General features: G+C 36.2%; 1 protein-coding gene across 1 annotated transcript in view; it reads left to right on the top strand.

Moving 5' to 3' along the window:
* The window catches only part of LOC122796447 (death-associated protein 1-like), a 427796-nt gene that overhangs the window by 110860 nt on the left and 294995 nt on the right, over window positions 1-21941 (top strand). The gene's annotated exons all lie outside the window — the stretch shown is intronic.

Here is a 21941-nt window from a genome sequence, read left to right as displayed (position 1 = left end):
GATGGCAAAATGTGCCTGCAGCCTTGGACATTTGTTTTAAAGACAGCCTGTCTCTTGGAATGGTTATGTAGACTGCTAATGTTTGCTAAAAGGTACTTTGTATTTTATTTGTCTCAGCAAAGTCAGTTGAGCTATGATGTTAGTGTTCTTTTGACTTTGGAAATAAATCTGCATATTTTTTATATACAGATCTTATTTCCAGTCTGTCCTTGGACTTACACTGGCGGTTTCTGCATAAGCAGTTGGATGGTGATGTGCCAGTTTCAGTTCCTCATAGTATGTGCGCTGCCAAGCACAAACATGTTTGGGAACTACTTCCCTGTAGTACTGTAACTGCTGTGTTCCTGGTGTAGTTTTTTACTGACCATAACCATTGAGAAATTATTTAAAAACTTTTGGAGTCTGAGGTGTGTACCTGACCAAAAGCAGGTGCATCTGCAAGAACAATTAGTTGTGCTGACCAGCATAGCTGCTAGCTCTGGGACTATGCAACTTATGAAGAAACTTACCAGGCTGGATGACCTTTGGTCCTAGTTGGTGTAGTTTGAGTGCTGTGTGACCATAGAGAGCAGGAATACAGCAGACTGGGCACAAATCTTGTCCCGTCTGATGGGAAAAACATGGACAATGTACATGGATATTGAAGTAACTTATTGGAGAATCTCTAACAAACATAAAAAATAATGTTTAGTCAGGGCTGGTATAATTTCAGAGGTTCAAGCGATAATGCAGGCAAACTGGTAAGTACAAAGATGCATGACTTAAATCATGTTTTAAAGCTTTGGCTTGAAGATGTTCGCAACACTAAAGTTAAGTGTTAGATATTTTGTTGGTAGACGTGTTCAGAAACCTTTGCGTACTAATGTGTGTAAATTGGTGTTGCGTAGTGATCCCATGAGCTCTGATAAGGAACTTTAATGGAATGTTTATTTGTTAATGACAGTCCACTTAAAATTAATTGTTTGCTTCTAAGGATAAAACTGCAGTAAAAAATGTACCTTATTTTGTGAAATAAAATGCAACAAGTAATGTGTTGATTTGTTACATATGTGGTGGAGGGATCACATTGCAAAATTATATGTTATTAACACTGAAAAGAATGTTACTGACAAAATGTAAAAACTGAAATGGATGCCTTAAATTAAGCTGTACCACAACTTAGCTCCCTATTGGGGGGCTCCTGACATTTGGGGCAAGAAAAATTGATGTAATGGCATCGGCTGCTTGGTTTTATACCCCTGACAACCTGACGTCAGTTCTGGAGCGACAGCATCTGACCCAGAAATACTAAGTCTCTGGTATTCGGGCCACCTGCAGGCAGATAACTCAAGTGTGATGACTGCAACAGTGAATATACTTAAACATCTACATTTATGGTAAGTATACACAACTGTTCTTTCCTAGTCTTTTTTTCTGCTGGTGTAAACTAAAAGATGCAACTGAAGGTGAATGAAGTTAAGCAGCAGGAAATCTGTAAACCAGACAAAACTAACTACATTTTGTTCTGACATATCTGTTGTAGTATAGTACAAACATACAAAAGAAAGAGAAAGGTTGATATCCACTTAAACTGTGGTAGAAGGAGCACAACCTAAAAGAAAATAGGGCACTCAAAAGGCCTGTGTTAGCAAAGAAATTAAGTCAAAAGGAATTTTTGTTCAGAACTACCCTTTATAGGAGAAAATGTAGACGAATCTGCAGCAACAGTGTATTGGGAGAAGAATCTACATCTTTTACCTTGAAGCAAGTCACTGAATAAAGTAAAGCTATGCTGCAGACTTATTGATAAGACATATTATCTTCTCATTATGTCATTTTTAAAGTTTAAGCAGGGAATATACTAAAGATTATATGGGAAGACAGTGGTGAATTTTTTCCCCTTTTACCCTATTTTGAGTTAAATGATGACCTCTTGTATAGAATTATTTATGAAATTAAGTCATTTCCATTAATCATTAGTGACAAAACTTTATAAGACATGATTAATGAAGCTGTCAAATAGTGACATGTTAGGTCAGTTGGAGACGGGCAAAACTAAGGCAAGAATACTAGCCAGCTTTTGCTGCCAAGCATACTGAAAGAAAAATAACTTGTGCGCTTCTTGTCCAAAATGCCAGAAAAACTGCATCCCCTGATTCCAGTGCCTATCATAGAAACAGCATTTGAACATACCGTTGTGAACATCATGGTGCCATTACTATAGTCCAACAGTGGTTACATTCTGTGTATTAGTACATACTAGCCATAATGGACTCTGCTACCAAATTTCCAGAAACCATACTTTTGCATAAAAGTAATGCTAAGGTTGTTGCCAGGGAACTCGTACCATTGCCCTGCGCAGTAAGTATACGTAAGGAGCTGATTAATGACCAAGGTGCACACTTTTTTTTCTCTTTTCCTTTTTTCAAGTGTACTGCATCAGTTATGTCAGTGTTCTAAAGTAGTGAAATAATTGAAGACCTCTGTCTACCATCCACAAACAGGATTAGTTGAAAGGTTTAATAAAACACTGAATGCCATACTTAAGGAAAGTCATTAATGCAGGTGGAAAAAAGAAGTGCCACAAGCTTCATCTGTGTTTTCCCTGTTTAAATTGCTGCTTGATATTGGTAGGGAAATGAGAGATTAGCAAACGGCACTGTTAAAAATTGTGATAAGACTCTGTTAGTTTGAAGAATTGTAAGGAAGTACCTGCAGGGAGCCCACGTAGTACAGCAGTGACTTTACAATAAGAAGACCCGATATAGAGAATTTGACCCAGGAGATTAGGTACAGATGCTGGTGCCCTCCAAAAAAAAAATTGGCCAAATGGTAGGGGTCATTTGGGGTGATGATAAAAATAAATGCAATTGCTTATACGATTAGACTGCTACAAAAGAGAAAGCTAGACCAAAATTGTGTGTGTGGAATTGTGGAAAGAAGTAGAGAATTCTGCCGAGAGCTTACAAACTCAAGTTCCTACAAAAGAAAATTGACAATGTCTACTTGAAGAGCATTTAGATGAATCTTTGTCAGAAGTGCAAAATCAAGAAGTGAGATCTTTGGGGGGCGTGGCCAAGGATGAACACAGGATAGCAGCAGATTTCTTCAGCTCCACCAATTTCATTACACTGACAGGAATTAATTACTTAAAAAATTAATTTTTGAAGTAATTTTCTTTCTAAATATATTTGTTTTATATAGTTATTGAACTATATCTAAAAAAGAAAGGAAATTTTAACAATATTCCTGTCAGAAATCACATTGGAAATTTTCCTGTCAGTTTATCAGTCTGAAATGAGTTCCAGTAAGACAAATTCTCAAGACTCCAGCATCAAGAAAGAACTTCAGTCTCTGATAACTATAATCCAGCAACTTACTGCTAAGATGGATAAAATGGATACTAAAATTGATACCTTCATAGAAAAAACTACAAAACAAATAGACTTGTTACATATAGACCTGCAACAACAGAAGATCCAGATGACAGGCATAGAAGAAGCTGTGAATGACATGGAAAATAGAATCCAAGAAGAGGAAATCAACATTGAGTTTCTGCTGAAACAAAATACACATTTACAAACAAAGCTGGATGACTTGGAAAATAGATCTAGGTGCAATAACATTAGGATTTTTGGACTGCCAGAAAATATTGAGGTAACAATATTACTTCTTTTTTTAACAACATGGCTCCCTAAAACTTTAGACTTACCAGAAGCATTCTCTTTTGGTATCGAAAGAGCACATAGATCTATAGCTAATACTAACTCTAACAAAAACTATCCTAGATCAGTTATAGTTAGATTTCTATCATCGTTTGATAAAGAGATGGTTCTTAAATCTGCTTGGGCTAAAGCTCCTGTTAAGTTTAATGAGACAACTGTGCGTTTTGACAATGACTATTCTCCCTTGGTAATAGCTAAAAGAAAAGTTTTTCTGCCACTAATAAGGGAGCTTAAAAAAGCACAGTTTAAAACATACCTTCTGTTTCCTGCCAAGCTAAAAATCTTCCTTCCTGATGGTCCTAAAATTTTTGATGACTTAGACTCTGCTTTACTGTTTATCAAAAAAAATAAGATTTTGGATAAAATAGAGGAAATGGAATGGGCTAGTCCTTCATTAAAGAGACTGGCAACTGAAACTTCGTGGAAGACTTCTGAGAGGAAGAGACTAAAGAACAAATGATTTGTTCTATGTTTTTTTCTTTTTTTTCTCATCATTTTACTTCATTATTAATCTTTTTAAATATAGTTCCTGCATTTCCAGAAAGCCACAAATGTTCTGAAAAAGATTTAATCAAAGTTATTCTGTGTGTGCAAATAAATGTTTTGTTTCATAACCAGTCAAAATATCTGAGGAACTAATAACAAGCTATTATTCAATTTGTTTCTCTTTCTGAAAAAGAGAAGTAAGGTCAGTAATTTGTTACATTTTTTTTCTTTTTTTTCTCCTTTTCTTCTTTTCTTTGTTTAAACAATGACATTCTATTTAGATTATGTAGTGGGTAAAGGGTGGGGGAGGGCAGGGAGAGAAGAGTAATGAAAATATGATAAATAGAATAATAACATATTTATTCCTTGTAAAAAGTTTATATGTTCTTCAAATGCTATTCCTAATTATACTTTCTTGATTATACTGCTTATGCTTGTTTGTAAATAATATGTCATGCTTTAACTAATAATAATTAAAACTAAATAATAGTAAATAATATGTTTTATTTTTAACTCTATTAATATAAACAGTAAGTAATATTCCATTGTATATACTTCTTATAGCTTTCTCTTACATTTTTTTATTTCTGCCTTACACTCTTTTATTTTCTACTCTTTTTCTTTTCTTTATTCTTTCTCTTTATTTTTTTCTCATATTAATATATAGAAATGCTTTTGATCATATAGACACAGTAAATAATAAGATTTGCATAAAAATTGAGTTGGGACAATAATATTGAGTTTTATTACCTATTAATAACTTTGGGCTTAATTTCACTTACATAGAGGCTGTAATAACCTGTAAAATACATCGCGAAGGTTTTGTCATGTTTAGATGCATTTACACTGCTAAATGAATGTTTGTCACTAGTTTTTAACAAGTTTCCCGCCAAAATGTTAAGGGAGACAATCTGGGATGTGGGCTACTTCATGAACAGTGTCCTCATGCTGTTTCAAAAGCTTCAACTCTCAGAATTCTCACAGAGAAGCTGAAAGCAGTCATTCTGACTTTTGACCCAGATATCACACTGACACATCACAGATTCAGGAAGAACACTCTACCAGGAAGTAGAACTGATGCAAATGCGACTATGTGAAGGAAAATGAACTCTCTGACATTTAAATGTGAGTTATTTTATATAATTACTTAAATATCTATGTTATAATTCATAAAATGTCAGTTATAATGATTTTAAATGATGCAGTTTCTTGTAGTAAGTAAATGTCTTATTTTAGAAGGCATAGAAAATGAAATATTTATTCGTGTTTTTGAAAATCCACTTGACTGCAGCATACTAATCTGTGTTCAAAACTTATGTTCCAAACATATACATTCCTATAACTCATTTAATTCATCTGATCGACAAGCATAAATAACTTTATAACTCTATTCTGGAAGAAATTGTCTTGTGATGTATATTAAAGCAGTAGTATAGACATACAAAATACAGATTTTTTTTTTTTTTTACAATAATGCAAGTGTTTCTGAGAATTTGCATAACTATCCAGTATGATTTATAACAACTTCTATAAATATAATATTTTATTCTATTGACAATAATGAGTATGAGTAAAATGCTCATATACAAGCAATTCAAGTTTTTTTTTCTGGAAGCTGTTGACTGCATTTACATGACAGAAAATAGATGCATCTTGATATATGTAATGTCTGAACCATATTAGCCAAAGTTTTTGATTTAAATGAATGTTAGAACTTATTTTTACATACTTTGAATAAATTAATATGTAAATATGCCTTCCTTTTTTTTTTTTTTTCTCTCTCTTTCTTTCACTCTCTTTCCCTCTTTCATGTCTTATTTCTCTCTCTCCTCTTGGTTCCTAATATCAAGTTTATTTGAATGCTATTTGAATACAAGTGTATTATATTACATAGATGTATATAGTAGTATGAATAGTTTTTAAAAAAAGTTTATTTTAGTTTATATGATGCTGTTTTATCAAATGTGTAGTCTTGTCTTGCTAGATAATTGAATTGAAAGCTGTTAATTTAAGTTAAATATAACCAGTATTAAATTGATAAGGTGGTAGCTGAGGTACTGCTGCTTAGGGTAGGGGGTTAACTTGAGTGGTAAATACTACTCTAAGTTGGAGTTTTTAACTCCAGGCTGGATGCAAGGTTTAATCCTTACATTATTTTCACTTGTTCATTGTTATATGTATATAGTTTTGACATCCACAATATATTTTGTACACTCATTGTTACTACAAACAAAATTGAATCCTATACAAAATCCCATAAGAGATTCAATAAATACAGCTATATTTAAAGGTACACCTAAAGGAGGAGATGTAACATTACTTATGTTGTTATTTGTTATTTTGATCATAAGATTCTTAAGTTTTAAAAATGCCAAATGACATCTTTAAAAGGAATTTCTTTAAACATTAATGGATTGAATAATCCGTGTAAAAGGGCAAGCCTAATAAGATACATTAATTTACATAAGGCCAACTTAGTCTTCCTGCCAGAAACCCATCTCTTTAGAAAAGATATTGATAAACTGGCCACAAACAAATATACAGTATTGGCTAGTTCAGAGCACACTCAGAAAAAAGAGGAGTGGCTATTTTATGGAATAAAAGTATGCCCATTCCTAAAACCATTAAATCTTATCAGGATGACAAAGGAATGTTTTGTATGGTTACAATACAAATTAATGGGAAGACTTACACTTTAATGTATATTGGATACCTGGAATTGGTATTAATACAGTGAAACATCATCTTGATAAGATCATATCATTCTCTATAGGAGATATTATTTTAGCTGGTGACTTTAATTGTATACTACATGAAAGTGATACTACCACTATAGGAAAAAGAAGAATTACATCTAATGTAAAACATTTAAATGATTTTGCTAATTCTTATCATTTGAATGATATTAATAATCAGATAGATTCAAAATCATTACCATACACCTTTTTTTCTAACAGATACAAAACTTATTCAAAAATAGATAGGGTCTTTATTTCTAACCAGATGGTAACAGATTTAATTAATTCCAAAATCATTTCATGTCCTATATCTGATCATAATTCAATTGTTTTTGAATTCATGATAAAAAATACTCATAATGTTCAGATCAAAAGGATACCAGCATACTTAACTCAACTAAAAGACTATAAAGAATATATATTTTCAGAAGTACAACATTTTCTAGACATAAATAATACTCCTGAAGTCTCCATTGTCTATGTTTGGGATGCCTTAAAATCATATCTATATGGACACAGTATAAGATGGTATAATAATAAAAGGAAATCTTGGGATAAGGAATTGTTAGATATTCAAAGTAAATTAGACTCTTATAAACATAATAATAAAGAAAATATTATTGATAAGAAAGTCATTGAAGAAATAAACAAACTAAATGAGAAATACAAATAAATTTTAACTCATAAAGTTAAAATAACTCTAGAGAAATACAAGTTTTTGTCTTACTCAATAAGCCCCAAATACTTACATAGACTTAAAAATAAAACAAAAAGGTTGAATAAACAAAACCATATCAAAGAAATCTTTTCTCTAAGGAAAAAGAAGAATGTTTCTAGTTTACCAGAAATACTAGATGAATTTAGAAATCACTTTCACAATATTAACAATAATAACATTAACATGGAACCTAAAGATAAAATAAAGGAGTTTATAACCACAAACATGAATAAAAAGCTTAATAAACAACAGATTAAACTATTGGACAAAAGTATTTCATATACAGAGGTTATTACACAAATAAATAAGCTTAAATCAAACAAAGCACCGGGTAATGATGGTATTATACCAGAGATGTATAAAATCCTTTCTAAAAGTACATATTCATTAATACATAAGGTTTTTATTTTGGCCCAAACTGAGTTAATAACCCCCCCCCCCATCTTGGCAATATACATGTATTTCGCCAATTTTAAAACCTAATAAAGATCCAACTAGATGTACTTCATATCGGCCCATCTCATTACTTAATGTTGATTATAAAATGTTTATGAGTATTTTTGCTGATTGAAGACAATCATTCCCGGCATTATAGATATAGATCAGACAGGCTTCATTGTAAATAGAAATACTTTTGATAATATAAGAAGAACTTTAACATTAATTAATTTTGCAAATAGGAAAAAGAAAGATTTAACACTTATTAGTCTTGATATAAGTTCAGCATTTGATTCAGTAAGTTGGGACTATCTGTTTACCTTACTGAAGTGCACAAACTTCTCAGATGCATTTGTAAATCTAATTGAGCATTTATACAAAGGAACGTTGGCTTATATTAAGGTAGGAACATATGTTTCACAAAAAATACCCATTCTTAAAGGTACAAAACAAGGATGTCCTCTTTCTCCACTATTATTCACTTTAGTAATGGAGCCTTGGGCTAATTTGATCAGAAACAGTACTGACATAGAGGGTTTTGAAACAGATGAAAATACAACATCCAAAATTCAACTTTTTGCAGATGATGTTCTAATTACATCAGCAGGATCTAATTCTTCTATGCAGTCTCTATTTGATAAAATGATGAATTTTAAAAGTATTTCTGGTTTAATATTCAATGAAGAAAAAACTAAAATACTACCTATATATACATGAAAAAATATTCTCATTAGTGATTTTACTAAATATGTACCCAATTCAGGTCAGATAACTTATTTAGGTATAATACTATCTAAAGATATTAAATCTATTATATATAATAATTATAATACCTGTTTTCTTAATATACAAACTCTTTTTAATACCTGGAATAATATGTTTTTTTACTATGGAGGAGAGACTTACAATTATTAAAATGATAATATTCCCCAAGATTTTATACTTAATACAATCAATAATACTTCCACCTACAAAAATAATTATCAAGAAACTGAATACACTAATGTTAAATTTCCTATGGGCACCTAATAGACCTAGGATTGCATTAAAGAAACATACTAATAGCTGGTCTCAAGGGGGTATTTTTTTTCCAGACTTTAATTTATATACTATCTCTTCTATTGTAAAAGTTATTACTTTATTAATAGATCAGTCATATGTCGCAAAATGGAAAGATTATTGGGAGCTAATTAGTATGCACTTCATGAAAATCTCCTTAACACATAAAAATATGATTGTAAATAACTCCATGTTATGGTTACTAAAGGAATTTTGTACTTCACCTATTACACCTAAACATATGGTTTGTTACCCATTAAATATTATTATTAGCTATTGTAACTTTATATTCATGCACCCTAAGTATAGGGAATGGAATTTTATTATATTCCCTATAATGTATACTCAGGGTATGCTTTTGTCATCTACTTCTGAAGGAACTCATTTAGCTATAGATAATGATCTAAAGTACTGGTATCAGTTGATATCTGATAGTTAAAAAGCTAGATTTCTTAAAACAAGAATTTGATCCAAGAGAAACTTGCTGGTTAGAGGTTCAGACCTTTAGACAACATCTCATTGATAGAATAGATCTAATGTCTATAACAGTTAAAGAATCTATTCCAACACTGATAGATTACTTGATTTTAAATTTACAACATAAAGTTTCTGATAAAGGTAAACTTTCATACATACATAAAATTATCAGACAAGAAACTTTTTACAGTGTAGATACATACTGGAATTATTTCACTTCTATTAATGGGGACCCACCAAATCAACAAGATAAACAATATATATTGGAATCTGCCTATAGAACTACGCCTTCCATTGTCTGGAGACTTTATACATGGAAATTTTTACATAGATCTTTTTATACACCTTTGATGATGAATAAAATAAATAATAAAGATAATCTATGTAAGAGATGTAATGTAGAAATTAATGCGGACTGGGCTCATATGTTTTATGACTGTATAAAATTGAAAGAATACTGGAAGTCAGTTAATGAATTTTTGCAGGCTCTTTTTACAGATAATTTCATTATTTCTAAATCTCTTATATTATTCAACACACCTGTACCTCAAAGTGTTAAAAAGTTTAAGCTTCCCTTGTTATGGTCTATTCTAGCAGTGGCTAGGAAAATAATAACCAGAAATTGGATTTCAGATACACCTCCTTCGTTCAATGAATTTAAAAATGTTATGAATATAGTGTGCCATATGGAAATAAACACAATTAGGTCAAGAACAACTAGAAAAACATCTTATTATATTGTATGGGATAATTTACAAAATTTGTTAAAAAAATCCTAATTTCAATAGCATGGTATTTTAGTTTAATTAATTAATCTGATTGTAGTGGATGTCTTTGTAAATACTTTAGTTGTTTTGTTGAATGTTATAATCATATCTATTTTTAATTACTTGTATAAAATTGTTATGATATTTCTCTTGTATGTTAAAACAATAAACCTGTTTTAAAAAAAAAAAAAAGAAGTGAGATCTTTTTAGAAATGCTTGGGAGAATTAAACTAATAAATGATCTGATGCTGCCAGTTTTCATTCATTCCTGAATGTATGAGTTCGGATCAGAGTCTGCTGCTGTTCTACAGCTCATCAAAACTACAAACTCTCAAGCTCCTCCCTTACCCATAATACTGTAGCCCCCCCTTCTTCTCCAGATCTTTTTTTGCCACCATTGGGAACAGAAGTGGTCACTACAGCTCTTGAGAGAACCTTTTCTTCTAAACGATGAACGCTTCTTGTTTATCTTGCTGACATTTGTACTTACATAGTTGGTAATTCTTTCCCTCAATACCGTTTTATCAGCCAACTTTCTCTTTCTTACATGAGTAGTCTATTTACCATTGTTGATATATTTTTCCTTACCGCTTGATGGTATTTTCTCATTTTTACTATTGTTGGTAGCTGTTTAACTTTCCTATCCATTGTTAAAAAAAAAAAAAAAAAACAAAACTTAATTCTGTTTTTTGTTGTTTCTGGTTGTTGTTAGAAAGATTTATAGTAGATAAACCTTCGGGTTTTAATAAGTGTGGAAAACATGAGCACAAGATTCCTCTATCTGATGCCCACTCATTGTGTGTTTACTGTTTAGGACCTGAGCATTTATAGGCTTCCTGCTCTATTTGCTCTGTATGCTCTATTCAGTCCAAGGCCCCTTGTAGATAGATAGAATAAATTGATACTTAAAGGCCTTATTTCTTTGGCCTTCAGAGAATCACTATCAAGAGCTCAATCCTCCAAGTCTGGAAAAAAAGGAGGCAAGAAAGAGGCCTTCAGGGCAAATTGATTAATCTCAGTCTTCTTCGGATCTGACCTTGGAGTTGAGAAAGAAGATCAGGAAATCTTTGTATCCAACACACCAAAAGTCATTGGATCCTACCACGTCAGACACCAAGTCTGTCTCTTCAGATCCTACTCCCTCAGAGCCAAAACCACTTCCCAGAACCAGATATGCATCATCTCTGGATCCAGTCCCATCTCTGTTTCCATCTCGCTTCTGGAAATATGTTGATCTCCTGCCATCACCTCTTCCCATTCATCCCGAAGTCTCACAGAAGCGGATGTGGATAGAATGATGAGGAAGTTTCTTTCTACAAATTCTGATGGGAGCTCTCCTGGCCCCTACCACAATGGGTCCGGAGGCCTTAACTTTTACAACTCCCCCTGTTCTGACTCCTTCTCCAATCTGCATTTTGGTTTCGGAGCCCTCAGATCTGAGTATCCAGATGCCATCTGTTTTGGATATGAAGATACCTCTTCTCTTCAGATCCGGTGTCTTCTCCTAGAATACCGGCTCTGAGCGTGTTTGAGATGGAGGGCTCTAGAACCCGAAACTTCGTTGTCTGATCTAAGGGGTTAGGGTCAACTCCAAAGTTGTCAGAGCTGTCTCTGCCTCTTGGAGCATCTGCATTTGATAGCTCTGTTCCAACTTCTGCGTCGGGCATGGTGTCTTCGGTTCGGAGGGAGCAGTCTTTCTAGAAGCATATCTTCTTGGGGCTGATGGTTTCTTTCTCCCTGGGGCATTCTGCCTTTAAGGTGGTGGAGAGAGATTATTCTCATCTAGAGATCAAATTCTCGGATCTTCCTTCTAGTTCTCATGTGTCTTTTTGTGTCATGAGCCTCAGCATTCTACTCCACAGGGGCAGCCAGCCAGCCCAAAGTCTCCATGCGACTCCACTGGGCATTGTTATCTCTTCCGATACTTCTCAGCATCCCACTAAAGAAGTTCCTAAGAAGAGGAAGTGCAAGAGGAGGCAATTGGACTCCCCTCAGGAGTTGGTCAGAGAGGATACAGATTTCGATGAAGGGGTCCCCAAGATCACTACCTGATGTCTCATTTGAAGACATTTTAGAAATCTGGAAACAATGGGGTGGTTGATCTACCGACAACCTTCTCAAGAGGAATCTGTATTCTTGGAGGCTTTTGGTGCTGGCCTATCTACCTCCAGAGTGACTCCCCCCGCTGATGAGCTCATTGATTTGATCTCTCAGCAAGCATGGCAGAAATCAGATTCTGTACAGCTGATTCACCCCTCAGGAGTCCATCATGGAGGATACAGATTTTGATGAAGGGGAAGGGTCCCCAAGATCACCACTTGATGTCTCATTTGGAGACATTTGAGAAATCCTGAAACAATGGGGTGGTTGGTCTACCGACAACCCTTCTCAAGAGGAGTCTGCATTTCTGGAGGCTTTTTGTGCTGGCTTATCTACCTCCTGGGTGACTCCCCCCACTGATGAGCTTATGGACTTGATCTCTCAGCAGGCGAGGAAGGAACCAAGTTCTGTAAAGCCAAACCGCAAGAGAACAGATAGGATCCTGGTGCCACCTAAAGGTAGGAGGTTCTGGAACAAAGGAAGTACCAGTAGATGCTATAGTCGTAGCATCAGCCACCAAAAAAGAACTCACGGAATAGACTTCTGTCCACCCCCCCAACAGGGAGTCTAGGGTGCTGTGGACCGATTTCGGAATTGAGTATATGCATCAGCAACCTTTGCTGCCAGGTCCCTGAATTACTTGGTGCACTTTACCAGATTACAGCAGGACATGGAACTCTCAAAAACCCTCTCAGGGACTAGTACTGCTGAGGCGGAGTCTTTTATTGATTCACAGTTAGCCACCCTTCATTTAGTTTCAAATTCATCTATGAAGTTCATTTCACATGCAGCTGAAGGAGCTTCAGGGACAGCGAGTTCAGGCATTTCCATCCGGAGACATGCCTGGATGCACCTGTGTGATTTTGTGGATCCCTTCAAGTCATCCTTCGTCAGTGCTCCCATGACAGAAGTTCATTATTTGGCCCTAAGTTGAAGGACATTTTCCAGGTATGAGAAAGGTGGAAAGACCTTGTGTGCTGTTGGGTGTGCATTTTTCGACTCCTCTAAAAAACCTTTTCCCAGAGTCACTAAGAGGGTCGAAAGATGTGGTTCAAGGAAATACCAAGGTCCATTCCATCATCCACATGGAGAAAGTTCCCCCCGAGGCAGGGGGGACATCAATGGAAGATGCCATTCATGCAGCACAGGAGTTCTGCAGAACCAAGGGTGCAGAAATTCTTTCACGGGCAGGCCCTATCAAAAGGAGAACTGACTGCCCATCTCTGGAGGCAGTTGGGGGTCATTTGTCCCTGTGCCAGAGAGCTTGAGTAGACTTAAAAGATACTTGCGTGCAGAAGATAATTTCCAGAGGCTATATAATTCCCTTTTTACTACCAGTGCCATTACAAAGCAAAATTTCTAATGTTCGACCCAGTCTAAGGAAAACAGCAGCCTTTAGAAATACAAAAGCTGTTAGACAAAAGAGACATCCAAGAGGTATCCCCCAAACCAGAAAGAATCCGGAACTTACTCAAGATCCTTTTTAGTGCCAAAGAAGACAGGGGACTGGAGATCAGTCTTGGATGTCAACATTCTGAACAAGTCAGTTCATGGTACCAAGTTTTTGATGGTCACGGTTCAGTCCATTTTGCCTTTCTTGCACAAGGATGACTGGATATCCTCTATATCTCCAGGATGTGTATGATCACATAATAATGAACAGACAGTCCAGGAGATATCTACAGTTCCAGGTGGGAGCCAGTCACTAGCAGTTTAGAGCACTGACCTTTGGCCTCACAACAGCCCCCAGGTGTTTACCAAATGTATAGCAGTTGTAGCAACCCACTTCAGACTGCAGGGATTCCGAGTGTTTCCATACCTAGATGACTGACTCCTTACCATCTTGACCAGTGATCTACTGATAACAGCTAGAGACTATGTATTACAGACTTGTTCCAATGTGGGCATTACAGTCAACCACAAAAAATTCAACTTCAGCCTTCTCAGTCTCTAGAGTTCATACGAGCCAGTTTCAACACAACATCAATGATGGTGCCCCTGCCTTTACCGAGGGTTCAAACTATTTGTTTTCAAGTCAGCAGAGTAATTCAGAGTTCATTGCTACCAGCCTGCAAGGTATTACAGACCCTGGGGTCGATGTCAGTGGTGATAGTTTTGCTTGTGCTTGCAAGGTACCATATGAGAGTTCTACAATGAACATTAGCAACATAGTGGTCCATCTTACATCAACCCTTGTCCACTAAGATAAACCTGCAAGAGATTCCCTTAGTGGTGGATTCACTCGTATTAACTATTGCTATGTCATCCATTCATCCTGTCCCACCCCAAGGCCATAATGACCACAGATGCTTCCCAGATTTGGTGTGGGGGGCATTTCTTAATTTCTTAGTGAAGATGGTTCACGGCACATGGTCCCCTGAAGAGGCCAACTTGCATGTCAGTATGCTGGTAATGAGAGCAGTACTCCTAGCATTGCAGACATTCCAAGACTCTGTCCCATCTGGGACTGACTCTGTCCCATCCGGGACTATAGCAATTTAGACTGACTGTGGCTTGGTACATCAACAAACAAGAAGGAACTAGATCTTACCTCTTGTGTCAAGAAGCTATGAGTGTGGCAATGGGGAGGTCTCTTCAAATTGATTTCTGATAGCCACCCACATTCCTGGGAAATCAGCATGATAGCAGAAAGTTGAGCATGTTCCTTCTATTACCTCACGAGTGGCCTCTCAAGAAGAAGGTGACAAAAATGATTTTCCGCCAGTGGGGTCAACCATGCTGTGACCTGTTTGCATCCCCTCTAAACAAATGCAGTGAAGTATTTTTGTGGCCTTTCCAGTTGTTGTAGGTGTCTAGTGAGGTACATACCAAATGAGGCATTATATTCTATAATAGATCTAATGAGGGACGAGTAGAGCGGGATTATGACCTCTTCCTTTCTGGATGAGAAACCTGTTGTAATGAGATGTGCCACATAGGACTTTCTGACTACAGTGGCACTGTGGTTATCAAAGGAGAGGTTGCTGTCAACCTGTGTCACCAGGTCTCTTTTCACACCTTCGGTGTTTAGTGGACTACCACTATGTGGTAGTTCATGGTCACCAAATTTTTCCCAAAGGGAATGATAATGCACCTTTTTGGCATTGAGCTTAAGGCTATGGTTCTGGCACCAGTCATTGGTGTCAGTGAGGCCTTTTTGTAGAATGCCTACATCAGTTGGAGAATCAGCAGTGGTGGCTGGTGACTTTAAATCAAAGGGGGGCTGCAGGAGACAGCTGAATGGGTGGGGGTAAATGGGAAGTGGTGTGGCCAACTAGAAAGAGGCGGGGCTATGCTCAAAACCATAAAAACTGGTACTTTCATTAAATAAAAGGTGCTAAACCCTCATTATCAGAGCCCAATCAAGTCAAAATAAAGTGGAGAAGAAAAAAGTATTTCAACGCATTGGCTACATGACCGCTTACTTAATATCCAGAGGGAAACAAAAAGGTGGTGAGGCATGAAAAATAAATTACTTTTTAAATGCATTACTGGAATGCCAGTCAAAATCAAGTATAAAAAAAAAAAACAAGCAGCGCTCAACTCAAACCACAATATTCTCTGCATTTCTAATTATAATTTATATTCAGCTTTATAAAAGTATGAAGTAACATGCTGAAAGCAGCAATCTCTGTGATATGCCGACTTGTAAAAATGTTTCTTATCCAAAAAAGACCTGCTGCCTGACAACAACTATCTACTTGTTTGATGCGGAAAACATGATCAAAGTAAAAAATGAACAGCAAACAAGAAACCATCTCAAGATAAATTGCTTAAAGCATTACTGCACAGGTTATGGACCACACATTGATAGATTGGCATTCTGTTTAGTTTACGGGTAAAGCCTGCAAAGATGACTGCAAGTCTCCAACAAATATAGTGAGCTTCTGGAAATACTGTAATCCTGTCCTTTATTACAAATACTGTCATATGCATTTCAATACCTAAGGCTTATATGTCATCTAGTTATGTAAATATTCTCTGCATGGCAACAACAAAAAGGCTTTCAGTGTTCATAATTCTTTAACAGTATGCTTATTAGAGCTTACTTGCATCTTACGATCTCAGACAAGCTTACCCGGTGGTCATTAAAGCATTGTTAATTAAACACATAGCAACAGGCACTGCAACAACATGCGTTTTCTGAATATTGATTGGATACTTGTCTCAGCTCCTTCCAAATGTCACAATCCAGAAATCCTTGCCGATTCCCTGAGTGACGACTCACCCATAAAGATGCTAAGATATACAAACCACACAGATATGTTACTAGACATAATCTCTCCAACTTCAACCCAGAAACATTTAACACTCTCATATCTATGGTATGCTAGGACTTCCTCACTCATCTACCCCTAGATGAAGCTGTCATCGCTTTCAACTCTACTTTTCTGGATATCGTAAACTCATTAGCCCTACTTCGTAAAATTAGGGCAAAAGCAACAATATATCCTTGGCTAACAAAAAACACAACAACTCTTATGAAGTCTAGAGATAAGTCCTGGATAAAATGGCTACAAACAAAAGGACCCACATGACCTACAAGGATATAAAGAACAAAGAAACCTAGCCAAAAGGCTTATCAATAAAGAAAAAAAAGAATTCTGTTACAACCCCCCTATAACACTAAAATCTTACCCCAAAAAATTCTGGAATGCTATCAATCAAATACTTATCCTGGAAACCCTACCTCACCCAACCGTACCCCAGAAAAGACACCAGTAGAAACTGGCAACACCTTCAGTACTTACTTTGTTGAATCAGTATCCAAACTTTTTAACCCCCAATAGCTCCAATACAAGGAACCCCATAAACCCAGCTTCCTCTTCAACAATTACCCCTCCCAAAATCTTCTCCCTCAAGCCCATCTCCACAACATACATCCAAACCCTACTCTCCAAACTGAAACCGTGCTCAGTATCTGCTAACACCCCATCATACTTTCTTCAGACAGCTGCCCACTCACTTGCCTTTCCCATTTCTTTCATCATAAATTGCTCAATCTCTGAATCCAAAGTACCATCCATCTGGAAACAGTTCTACACTCTACCTATCCAAAAAGGACATAACTCCACTGAAATCTCTAAATTTAGACCTATTTCCGTCCTCTCTCCTCTGTCAAAAGTTCTCGAAAAATGCATACATACTCAAATCATGGATCATCTCTCTCAGGAAAACCTACTTACTACGAGAGAGAAGGAGCAAGTGGGGCAACTCAAGCCAGTTTAAATATCTTAGAGAGAGTGGTTTTCAGCCACAGCATAGCACCAATACTGCACTTCTATCCTTTCTCACTACTATTTCCCTGGCCAGAGATGACCATAAACGTATATCTTGTCTGTTACTCGATCTCTCAATGGCCTTTGATACTGTTTCTCATTCTCTACTATTAAACAAACTGTCTAACCTCAACTTCTTCCCTGATACAGTGGTATGGTTTGAAAGCTATCTAAAAGATAGATTCTTATCTGTAAAACGGGACGCTGCTTTATCTACTCCCCTTCCAGTACAGATGGGTGTCCCTCAAGGATCCATTTTAGGGCCACTACTATTCAACATCTTCACAAATTTGCTTTATACCTCCTGTCCACTCTCCTCTATTATCCAATACGCTGATGACTTTACAGTCATAACAATAGCTAACTCTTCCTCTGAACTCTTATCAGCTACCCAGTTATCCTTTAACTCAGTAGAAACATGGCTCTCAAACAACCAACTCATCCTCAACCCCAAAAAAAAAAAAAAAAAGAAATCCTCATCTTCCTCCCTAAAACATCCAACCACATAAAGACCTATTTTACTATCCAGTCACTCAACAAGATTCCTATTGTAGTTGAACTTAGCTCAAAACTCCTTGGCATCACAATCAATGATCAACTAAAATTCGACCTTCACATAAATAATTGTATCAGGAAAACTCACCTTAAATTAGGTCTACTATATAGAAATAAAAAAATTCTCACTCAGGAAGCTAGAATAGCCCTCACCCATGCCTACCTTCTTCCCTGCTTAACATATTACTCACAAATCCTTACTAACCTCAACTCCTCTCTCTTCACTAGACTTGAGACTACATACCACAAAGCAGCTAGATTTGCAACTCAACAATCCTGTAAATCTCACCACTCAAGATATTTAAACTGGCTTGAGTTACCCCACTTGCTCCTTCTCTCTCTGCTCCAAACCATACACTCAGTTCTTTACCAGCCATCTTTCTGTCCAGCCTTGCACTCTGTCTCCCACTATGCTCCTTCAAGAAACCTCAATAGCTCTTCCCAAGACCTCTTAAAATCTATAAGCCCAAATCTAAAGCAGGGTGTAACTTATACAGGTACCACCCCTCTGTTGAATGTAACAAACTTCCCCTTGAAATTCGAACACACACACATCCCAAACAATTTAAACTAACTCTGAAAGAATATTTCAACATGAAATGGCTCTGCCAATGCTCAAACCCTCCTTAAAAACTCTCTACTTCAATCTGCTAATCAGTTGTATTCCTTTCTTTCTCTCATACTTTTTACGTTATCCTGTTTGATTCAATTGTAAAAAAAAATTAAAAAATCTACTCCTATGTTGCTTTTTTATACTAACTACTACTTTTAAAAAGGCTGTAGCTGTAATCTAGCTGTTTTAACATTTTTCTATATATGAGGATGGGAGAATGGTTAAGGTGTTTACCTTGCAGACACAAAGTGCAGGGTTTGATTCTTTATTGGGGTGATTGGCTAGACTTAAAATGGCCCACAAGGGCAGTTAGCCTAGTACTAATCTATCTATCTATCTGTCTACCTATCTGTAAGGTGACAAAATGTAATCTGTATACTCTCAAAAATGCTCTTGTAGTCTGCTAACTGATTGCCTTATTCCAATTGTATAATATCTGTAATAATGACTAAATGCTATATGTACTTATTGGAGCTTTTCTCCCCATGCCTCTGCTGAAAAAGGGCTTTGGCTCAGTCAGACATTCCCGGTCAACAAATGTAAAATAAGTAAATAAATAATAAGTTTAAATTAATAGTATAAAAATATGACAGAAAACCAGAACATTCTGCAAAATCAAGGCCAGATGAAAAGCCACTGTAGTACTTGTGTTTACCTTGGATGGGGGGACACAATGCACACTTACACTGCCTAACTGCTCCTTGTCTTGGTTGGACACATCCAGAGTCACTTCATGAGGGAGTGGGGTACAATAAGTACGTCACAATTTGAAATGTCTCTGGCTGACGGTGATGGCCCTGACACATTTGTCATACCTCTCAACCTCAGAGCAAGAAATCTGGAAAAAGCCCTAAATAGAAGTGGTACAAAGGCCCAAAAATGAGGACAATTTTTAAATATTGCTCTTATAAACTTAGATAATAGAATAGTAGGTCTTGCATTAGTATGAATTTTTTAAAGGGTATGAAATCTAAAACTCGAATGTCTGTCATTATTTTCTAACTTCAGTCTTTAATGATTTGCCACTAATTTGGCAAAAAATAGTTTTATGAAAAATGGACCAAAAGTGTGATGCAAAAATATAAAATAGCCGCACAGTACAGCTGGAAACCTGCCAAAGAAGGGACACTTTTTTTAATATTAGTACTGTTAAGTTGAGCAGCTGACAAAATAAGAGAAACTACATGCATTTCTGAAATAAAAGTAATAATATAACTCTGACCATTACTATTATTTATTAATTGTAAACTCTCCACATTTTCTTCCAAAATTGCCATTTTGTTGAGGGATTATTAGGGGGACAGCAACATTTTGAGCTAAAATTGTGACAGTTGAGAGGTTTGGATATATCTGATTCTATAAAGCAATTTATTTGTGTGTACCTCGAAACGTCATAATGGAGGAAATCTGGACAAGGCCAAATATATCGGGGGGAACAAACAGTACTAAAAATTGGTCCTGTATAAACTTAGTTGATAGAATAACAGGTCTTGCTTTAGCATGCATTTTTCTGAAGGGTATGAAGTCAGAAACTCAATGTCTGTCATTATTTAGTGACTTCATTCATAAATGATTTCTCAGAAAACCACAAATTTTATGCGGAACAAACCAAAAATAAGACGCAAAAATCTATTAATTCTGTGAAAATCTGGACAGTTGAGAGATATAGTTCAGCCGGGGCTGTCTTTGAGTTTACTACCCTTCCTCTATCACAGAATCAGGTTACTATTGTATTGTCGACAGCTTAGGTTGTTGAATGCTTATACATCGACACCTAAGCATCTAAAGCTTACAATAGAGAATGGCCACATTATCAAATTCTTTTCTCAGGAAAGAATTTGCGTGGCCGTTATCGAGGATTTGCCCTTTCCCCAATGTAGAGCAATCTTGGAGTTGGAATATTTAGTTGGGGGGGGTGTGGGGGCCGCAGCCCTGTTTGGGTTTGTTTGTTTATTTTGTTTACGGACGGCCACTCTAATTCTTTCCCGAGGAAAGAATTCGATTATGTGGCTGTTCGCTATTGTAAGCTTTTGACGGTTAGGTGTTGATGTTTTTGGATTCAATGATCTAAGCTGTCGATGTTATGATATAGACACACACAATCATGGTCGAATGGGGCCTCCCCCCTGCAGCCATTCCAATGTCCCATTACTTGGCTATTTCACCCCAGTTACCACAAACACTGTAATGTGCATACTGCTTTACTTCTATGATGATTTGGATTTCATTTAAACGTTTTATTTTGCATTTTACACCACAAACACTAATAGACATCTACTAAGCAAAGCAATGCAGTCTCACAGTGAAAATATACGTAGAAGTAAAACTTCTCTGTCCTTGAAACTCACATTCATTGAAACCGCATTGCACCCACATTCAAAGAAAATACATCTGGCCATTGGCAGATAAAGATTAACTTTGGGCTGTTTTCAAATCATAGGCCCCTTGCACATGAAACATACATGTGTTCTTTGATACACCTTCCTGACTGTATTAAATTATATTAATTTTGTAATACAGTACAGTTGTTAGAGGTCGTTTAAATGCATTGTTTTGAACATTTTTTCAGTAAACAATGAAACAAAATGCATGCACCAATAATGACAAAACTGCCCAATTCAGAACATTTCTATCATAAACATCTACTCAAACTTCTACAATCCACTAGTGTCAGTAAATATGCACAATCTATGCAGAAGTAAAAGTCATCTAAATTCCACATTAAAGAGATCTGTAACTAATGAAGAGGTTGCTGCTAACGAACAATTTTATGATGTTCATCGTGTTTCACTGTTGCAGTCATTACACTTGGTCATCCTGCTGACAGGCTACCCGCAGTCAGCCTGAATTCCAAAGTCTTGGTCTGGCGTCGGTTGCTGTCGCCTCTTCCCTGACGTCAGTGCACCAGGGGTATAATAGATGCAGCCGACGGCATTTTCTTCAGTCTTTCTTACCGTGTGGTGCCCAAAGCAAAAGCAGTTCGCAAGTGCCGGTCGGCCGACTCCTG

Source organism: Protopterus annectens, chromosome 3.part0, assembly GCF_019279795.1.
Source record: "Protopterus annectens isolate FY-2018-M chromosome 3.part0, PAN1.0, whole genome shotgun sequence".
Lineage (NCBI taxonomy): Eukaryota > Metazoa > Chordata > Ceratodontiformes > Protopteridae > Protopterus > Protopterus annectens.
This window is presented reverse-complemented; position numbering and strand designations above follow the sequence as displayed.